We start from the raw sequence: 9,338 nt of genomic DNA, 5'->3' as shown, positions 1-9,338 counted from the left end.
ACATCAGGCCTCCAAGCCCAGGACTCCATTCTCTCTCACTGGGAATATTTTAACAGACCTCTTAAATGGCTTAATGGCTTTCCTGGGTCGTTTAAGAGAGGGCTCTTTCTTTCTTTTCTTTTTTTTTTTGGAGAGGGGGTTACCAGGGATTGAACCCAGGGGTGCTTAATCACTGAGCCATATCCCCAGCCCTTTTTTATTCTTTATTTTGTTACAAGATCTCGCTAAATTGTTTAGGGCCTTGCTAAATTGCTGAGGCTGGCTTTGAAATTGTGATCCTCCTGCCTTAGCCTCCCAAATCACTGGGATTATGGGTATGCACCACTGCACTGGGTAGCAAGAGGGGGCTCTTTCTGAGACACAAGTCCTGTCCTTTGTAGCTTCAGACCATTGGTGGCTCCTCAGAGCCTTTAGCATACAATCCAAACCCCTCCTCTTTCCATTTAAAGCTCCCAGGGGCAGAGTGCCCGCCCCCTCCCCCCAGTACCATGGAAACCAGTTATCTCTGTCACTTATCAGCCTCAGAGGGTTGGGTGTGGTGGTGCATGCCTGTAATCCCAGCGGCTCAGGAGGCTGAGGCAGGAGGATCATGAGTTCAAAGCCAGCCTCGGCAATTTAGTGAGGCCCTAAGCAACTCAATGAGACCCTGTCTCTGAATAAAATATAAAAAAGGAAATGGGGATGTGGCTCAGTAGCTAAGTGTCCCTGTGTTCAATCCCAGGTACCAAAAAACAAAACAAAACAAAACAAAACAAAAACAACAAATAATAACTTATCAGCCTCAGAACTTTCCCATTTACAGATAATGAAACTGAGGAAGAGGGAGATTAGATGAAGGGTCCACAGTCCCACAGTTAGTAAGTGGCAGAGCTGAATCTGTACCCAGGTCTCCCTGGTTCCAGAGCTGGTGCTCTTAACTGTTCTGATCTATTATTATTATTATTAGTAGTAGTAGTAGTACTAGGAGTTGAACTCAGGGCACTCCACTCCTGAGCCACATCCCCAGCCCTATTTTGTATTTTATTTAGAGACAGGGTCTCACTGAGTTGCTTGGCACCTCGCTGTTGCTGAGGCTGGCTTTGAACTTGTGATCCTCCTGCCTCAGCCTCACAAGCTGCTGGGATTACAGGTATGTGCCGCAGTGTCCGGCTTGTTCTGATCTTGATCCACCTTTCCCCTTGAGCTGGGTTGTGGTCCCCTTTTTGTGAGTTCCCTGGTGTCTAAGGATACCTGGCATGTGACGGACAACTGTTGAATGAATGAACAACTCTCTCTGCATTCCCATTTGGTTCTTTCGAAAACCCTGGGAACTACAACAGTTAAAATCTTTTTTTATTATGTATTTGGTGAATACAAAACAGTGTGGTTGAGCACTGGCTTGTGAAGATGAATCCAGGAATCAAGGATCCCCAACCTAGGACTCAGACCCTCACCAGCAGCACTGCAGCTACCTGTGTGCCTTCCCATCAGGTCCCCTACCTTCCCCTAGAAGTGAACATCATCCTGAGTTTTGTGCTCACCATTCCCTTGCGTTAGGGGAAAAAAAAAGTTTCACTGTACAGGATGGATCCTCTATGACTTAGTTTTGTTTGCTTTTCGGCCTTTATATAAATAACACAGCATATATAAAATTGATTTTTTTGCACGCATCACTGTTTCTAAAACATGTATGTGATTTTGCATTTTTAGCTGTCATTTATTCATTTTCTCTGCTGTCTGGTACTCCACTGTCTGAAGAGTTACTATATGCATTCTCTAGTCAAAGAACATGCAGGTGATTGCCAGTTGTTCTGCTTTCCCCAACAGGCTGCACAGCATTCTTACCCGTGTCTCTTGGTCCATACATGTAGGTGTTTCTCTAAGCTCCATACCTAAGCCTGTCATTGTGGGTCATTAGGATGGACATATTTAGCTTTACAAGATGCTGCCCTATTGCTTTCCAAAGTTCTTGCACCAGTTAACTCTCCCCTTCCTTACCTCTTGGAAAAGCAACCCAGTAGCTCAGCACCCTGGCCAGCCCTCGGTATTATAAGGTTTCTTCTTCGTGCCCAGCGCGTTGGCCTTCACTGGCATTGGCCTGATAAGATGAAACATCTTTTTACATGCTTATTTTTCAGTCTGATTTCTTGTTCTCTGACTAACCTGTTCAAACTTTTCGTACACTTTTTTTATTAAGTTGTTTAGTTTTTTTCTTCTTTTTCTTATTGCTTTGAGGCATTCTCAGGGAAGGTTATTGCTTTTATTTTTTAACAGAGTTAGGATCTGAGATTCAAGTTCATAGGCCCCAAGCCCACATCTATCTGATTCCAGGTCCTTTGTACCAATCCTCTGCCTTTCATTCATTCATTCCTTAAATGTCTACTGATGACTTTCTTAATAGATCCTGGAGAGGAATAGAAAGCTGTGTTTAAGAGCATAGACCCTGGAGCCCCCTACCTTAGTCATAAAAAAGTACTATTATTTTGCGGAGCTGTGGATCGAGCCCCAGCCTTGCACATATAAGGTAAGTGCTTTAGCACTGAGTTACTTCCCCAGCCTTCTGCCTAGATGTTAATCTCTTCTCTACCACTCATGAGCTTGCATAGATTTTTATCCAATCTGTGTCTTTGTTTCTTTATCTATAAAATAAGAATGATAACACCAGTACCTTCTTTACAGTCTTGAGGCTCAAAGAATGAACGAGTTAATCCAGGTTAGAGAGCCTAGGACAGGATTCAGCACACAATCTGTGTTGAATAAATAACAAGCACGCGCCAGGCACTGTACCTGGAGTGCCCTGTCCTGGGGACATGGGGATGAAGACAGATAAGGACTCTGACCTCACAGAATTCACTGTCCAGTGGAAGGACACAAACACAAAACAAGAAAAGAAATAAATAAAAGATTATGACTTGTGCTTGGCATGGTAGGGCATGCCCGGAATCCCAGAGGCTTGGGAGGCTGAGGCAGGAGGACTGCAAGTTTGAGCCTCAGCAACTTAGTGAGACCCTATCTCAAAATAAAAACTATGAGGACTCAGGATATGACTTAGGGTCAAGTGCCCTCAGTTACCCCTCCCCCAATGTGGCCTGTGATAAGGACAAGGAAGAAAAGCACAAGGTGATGGAACGGAGTGACCAGATGCTGACTCAGCTGGGTGTTCATGCAGGAAAAATCCCCCCTGAAGAAAATGACATTTAGGTTTAGGTGCAGAGAATAAGAAAGAGCCACCCAGGAAAAGAGCAGACAGAAGCATGGTCTCGCAGATTAAAGGACACAGGCAAAGACCCAGTGGTAGGAAGAGCTTGGTCTTTTAGAGGATTGCAGGGAGGCCAGTATGACCAGAGCCAAGTGAGCAAGGAGGAGAAGGCTGGAGAGAAGGCCAGGGAAGTCCAGGGTCAAGGGTCTGCATTTTATTCTGAGACAGCAGTTTTGTACAGCAAAGTGGTGTGATTTATCTTTAAATGACCATTCTGACTGCTGTGTGATTGACTATCTATGAATTCATCTAAATACTTCTTGAAGCCATTGGTATTTTTAGCCAGTACCCCCTTTCTGTGAAACAAAACTTCCCTTTATTGGTCTTACATTTACTGCTTTTGGGTTTTGAGGGGAGCCCCCTTCTGCCTTATAGCTGAGGGTTAGCAACCCAGTGAGTACTCAAGTTTTTTTTTTTTTTTTTTTTTTCTTTTTTTTGCAGTATTGAGGATAGAGCCAGGTCCTCACACATGCTGGGCAAGTGCTCTGCTAGTGAGTTGCACCCCGAGCCCTTTTTATTTTATTTTCAGACAGGATCTTGCTAAGTTGCTGAGAGTCTCACCAAGTCACTGAGGCTGGCCTCCAACTTTGATCCCCCTGATTCAGCTTCCTGAGTTGCTAGGATGGTAGGAAGGAGCTGCCACGCCCAGCTTTACGTTCAAGATTTTACTAGAGGGGTGAGAGGAGGGTCTCCAGGATGTTTTCCCACCTGTAAAGTGAAAATATTGAGCAGCTCCTTGAGAGTGGCAGAGAGCATGAGATGGGACACAGCTTGGCAGCAGGCAGTGGTCGGTATTCGCTGGCTGCCAGGCAGATGGTGATCACATGGATGGGGTGATGGACAGTCTCCTGTGGGATAGGTGAGTCACTGAACCACGTTTTAGGTGTCTATAAAATTACAGTGTTGGAGCAGATAATTGGATGAGGGCTTACCCAGCCTGTTCTAGAATTCTCTAGGCCTGCTCTTCCTTCCTTTTGTTCTTTTCCCCTTGGTAATAGGGATTTAACCAAGGGGATCTTTACCAATAAGTCACACCCCCAACCCTTTTTATTTTTCATTTTGAGAAAGCATTGCAGCATTCTTAAATTTCTGAAGCTGACCTTGAACTTGTGATCCTCCTGCTTCAGTCTCCCCAGTCACTGGGATTACGGTGTGTGCCACTACTCCCGGCCCTATTTTTAACTTCAACCCAGGGTCTCCTAAATTGCCAATGCTGGCCTTGAATTTGAGATTCTCCCGCCTGGACTCTCAAGTCTCTGGGATTACAGGCCGGCCTCACTGTGCCCTGCCCTCATCCAGCAATTTTGATGCTCCTTTTTGACAAATGATGAGAGACAATCTCTGGGTGGAATCAGGAGGCCAGAGGTACTAGCTGTGGCCTTTGCAGTAGAGTTCCCACCACAGTGCACTTAACAGACACACATTTGACACACACGTAGAGGAAGGGGAGAGGGCAGGGTATACCCGGAGTCACTGCCATGGAGTCGCATGTCCATCAGTCCCTCGAGCATCCACTCCTTGATGAGCATGTGACCTGCCCTGGTCCTCCAAAGGGTCCAAATTCCTGCACACACCGCAGGGTGTAGCTGTCACTATGGCGAGTATGACCCTGCTGTTCAAATGTTTTTGTGCAGCGTGGCCCTAAATACAAGCCAACATTTCATTGGTGGTCGGCGGGGGTCTTACAATTACAACACCAGAGAAAGGACCTCTGTGCTTGCGGTCAGCTGATGGATGACCTTGCTTCCGGTTTCGGTTTCTCTGGGAAAACAGAAGCGGTCTGAACTTCCCCAGGCTCCGCCCCTCTCCACTCACCTGCCCACACCAGTACCTGTAAGCGCACCCGGTTGGTGGATGCCTGGCGCGCGTGCTCGTGCGCTCCCAAGACCACGCCCTCCACGTGGGCACCGCGGGGTCTGCTCCCGCCGGGTGCAGCCGGTGGTCCAGCGGTTCCTCGGCCTCCCCGCAGCCGCGGTGGTCCTCGCTGGCCCGTTCGCGTCGCACACGGTCGCGTTGCGATCCTCCCCAGCTCACGCACACACCGCCTCGTTTCTTTCCAAACTTTCCCGAGCGTTTTCTGGATCGACTGTCTTGGTTCCTCTTTTTCTCTCGGCCACTTCCTCTCTCTGGCTTTCGCACGCACCGCTCCTCTGAAGTTGCTGTCATCAGCTTCATCATGGGTGACATCCCGCAGGCAAATCCGAGGGCCTGCTCAGCCCTCAGCGTCGCGGGTGCCCTCCCCCCTAGTACACGCCCTCCCTCGCTTCCCGGGCTCCCTGTCTTGCGGCTCTGCTCTCCCCTCGCGGGACCCCTGCCAGCATCCTGGGCTGGCGATCCCTCCTCTTCTCCAGCTCCTTCGCAGGTGTTCTCCAGTCCCGAGGCTGTGAATGCATCCTCCCCTGACCACTAGAGGTCCTGTGGGCCCGTAGCTCAGCCCCAGACCCCAGCCTCTCCACTCAGAGGTCCAACAGGAAACCCACACTTGATGTGTGCACAACTGAACTCGGTTTTTACCCCCCAACTCTCATCTTCCCTGGGTCTTTCCTGCTCAAAAAAGTCCCCAACACACACACAAAATCACCTCCATACCTCTGTCTTTGCCATAGAGTGGTCCACAGCTTGGGTCATCCGGTCTCTTCTGTCCTGTACCCCCATCTGATCCATCTCCAATACCTCCATCTTCCAAAGATGGCCACACTCTGACCCACACCCTCTGTAAGGCTACTACCTATGAATGTGACAGGGCCACTGTTGTGTCTTGCTCGGGGTTTGTGTGAAAATCTCCCAGTGGGGCTCCCTGCTGCCACCCTCACCGCCCTCCCCCATGTTTATTCTACATACAGGGGCCAGCATGATCTTTTTTTTTTTTTAGTTGTAGATGGACACAATATCTTTCTTTATTCATTTATTTTTATGTGGTGCTGAGGATCCAACCCAGTGCCTCACCGGTGCGAGGCAAGCGCTCTGCCACTGAGCCCCAGCCCCAACCCAGCGTGATCTTTTAAAATCATGAATCAAGTCACTTCTTTCCTCTGTTCAAACCCGCCAACGACTCTCTGTTCACTCAGAAACAAATCTTACCATCTTTCTGTGGCCTAGAAGGTCTCGCATGAGCTGTGAGCACCCCTCGCTCCCTTCCCTCCTGCTGCCATGCCCTCCCTGGCCTCAGCCACGCTGGCTCTCCGCTGTCCTTGGAGCAGCCCAACACATTGTGCCTCGGGTTCTTTCCTCTGCTTGGAGAAGATGGCTCTTGACTCCTGCCATTTAGTCATCCACAGGGCTCTCTCTCTCTCCCTCTCTCTCTCTCTCTCTCTCTCTCTCTCCCTCTCTCTCTCTCTCCCTCTCTCTCTCTCTCCCTCTCTCTCTCTCTCTCCCTCTCTCTCTCTCTCTCTCATTCTCTGCCATGCTCAGGATCAAACCCAAGGTCTCACACGCGCTAGGCAGGCCCAGCACCAGAGTCACATGCCCAGCCAGTCCTGTAGGGCTCCCGCCTGCTCAGCACTAGAGCTTTCCCTGGCCCTTCCCCTTTCTCCCTCACTTCTCCCGCCTTCTCGTCCTCTCTCCTGTTTTTCTTTTTCTCCTAGCGCCCCTCAGCAGTGAAGGGAAGGGTCGTACTGGGCACCTTCTTGCTCCTTTGTTTATCATATGTCTTCCCCAGGGGCGGAGACTGTTCCCTCCTCTGCTCTATTATCCAGCATAGCGCCTGGCTCGCCTGGCTCCTAGGAGGTGCTGGAGAAACATGCCGAATGAAGGAAGGGGTCAGAATCACTGAGAAGCTGCTTTTTGGGACCCCCCCCCCCCCACCGTGGCATCCTCCTGAAAGATTTTCACGGATTTGCTCAGACAACAAATAGTTTATGGCTATTTCATTATGTGCCAACTAAACCCCTGGGAAGATGAATTTCCAGTTGTCTCTGCCTCTGCATGCCTGCCTGCATTGAGCTCTGTCTGCAGGAAGCAGCCATACACTAGGTGTCACTTACTGAGCCTCTACCACATATCGATGACTGTGCAAGGGCCCGGAATTGATTTATTCATTCATCCATTTATTATTTTAATTTTTAATTTATATTTTTGGTGCTAAGGATGGAATCCAAGGCCTGATGCATTCTAAGTATGCTCTCTGCTGCCTAGTTATGCCCCGCCCCCCGAAATTTAAAAAGGAACCATCATAATGATACGTCAGGGCTGGGGTCATGGCTCAGTGGTGGAGCGCTTGCCTTACTCATGTGAGGCACTGGGCTCGATCCTGAGCACCACATACAAACAAATTAATAAAATGGGAGTATTGTGTCCATGTACAATTAAAAAAATAATTTTACAAAACCGTACATCATATGAGAAAGGCATAGAGGAAAATAAGTAATCTCAAAATACAATTACCCTAAGATTAAAAATATCAAGAACTGGGCCCAGTGGCACATGCTTATAATCCAGCAGTTCAGGAGGCTGAGGTGTTATGGGGCGCAACTTAAGAACAGACCGATCATCTGAGAAGTCCAAATTTGAGGGTCTTTATTAAGCCGGCCAGCTGACTGTCTCACACAATGTCCCAAAAAGGGCTATTGGGAGAACAGCCCCAACCATAGGGTTGCAGGGGTTTTTATATCATAAATCAGTACATCAATCATAAGTGTCTGTTACTATGATTCAAAATTACAAACTAACATCATGGGATCTGAACTCATTAGCAGAGGGGGAAGTGGGTCAAAATGATCTTACTTAGGTACAAACTAAAGAATGGTCACCAACATCTAAACAATCACTGTTGACATCACCATTAACGTGGTACATTATTTAGGAAACTAGGAATCAAAAAGAGAACAATTTTTTATTATACAAGAATTGTTATTTTGTCATTTTATGTTGCCAAACAAGTCAGGCCAAGCAACTGTTGATGGGCACAGAGGAGGGCATTCCCATGGGAGAAGTTTTTCCTACATAACATGGAGTCTCAAGGAAAAATGGAGTCTGTTTAGTCATTGACCATGTAGCCTGACCTATAACATTTCCATGGAGTCAAATATGTCAACCTGTTACAGAGGCAGGAGGATCACAAGTTCAAAGCCAGCCTCAGCAACTTATCGAGACCATAAGCAACTTAGTGAGACCCTGTCTCTTAATGAAATATTTAATAAGGGCCGGAGATGGGGCTCAGGGGTTAAGTACCCCTGAGCTTAATCCCGGTACCACATAGATAGATAGATAGATAGATAGATAGATAGATAGATAGATAGATAGATTAGTGAGGATGTGGGTGATGAGAGATTGTCACACATTATCATGGACTTGTGAGTAGGAGGAGCTCTGTGAAGTATGTCCTTTGGCTCTTGAATTCCAGTCCAGGAACTTGCCCACAGGAGGTTATCACCCAATGCAGGGATGTTTATTAGATGTTTTTTTTCCCCTAATAGTGAAAAATTGGAAATAACAATAATGTCCAGCCATACAGAATCGGTTGTAAAAATTATGGCAGATCATACCACACATCCCAAGAGATCATAAACATGATGGTGTGGAAGACTAGTTAGTGACCCTTGAGAAGATATTTGGAATATATCATTCAATGAAAAGCTCAAAAAGCCCACAGATTACAGACCAACACGTGGCATGTGTGCCATTCTCATATACACGTATTTGGATGTGTTTAGGCCTAGGAAGATTCTAGAAAAAAGGCTCCAACATGTTTGAAACATGGGGGATGCCTGGCACCGTGGCGTAGGCCTGTAACCCCGGCAGCTCAGGAGGCGGAGGTAGGAGGATCGCAAGTTCAAAGCCAGCCTCCGCAATCTAGTGAGTTGCTAGCAACCTAGCAACTCAGTGAGACCCTGTCTCAAAATGAAATATAAAAAGGCTGGGGGTGGGGCTCAGTGATAAAGCACCCCTGGTTCAATCTCTGGTACCAAAAAAAAAAAAAAAAAAGGAATAGTTGTCCTGATAGTTTTAAAAAAATTAGAGGACAACCTAAATACCTGTAAACAGAGAGCCGGGTAAAGGATGGTCGTCATACAAATACTATCTTACTGTTTAAAAAGGTGCCATAGAAAACAAAATCACAGGGGTTGGGAATTTGACTCAGTGTGTTAACATGTGTGAGGCA

Source organism: Sciurus carolinensis, chromosome 1, assembly GCF_902686445.1.
Source record: "Sciurus carolinensis chromosome 1, mSciCar1.2, whole genome shotgun sequence".
Lineage (NCBI taxonomy): Eukaryota > Metazoa > Chordata > Mammalia > Rodentia > Sciuridae > Sciurus > Sciurus carolinensis.
The sequence above is the reverse complement of the archived record's forward strand: the minus strand, read 5'-3'. Positions refer to the sequence as shown.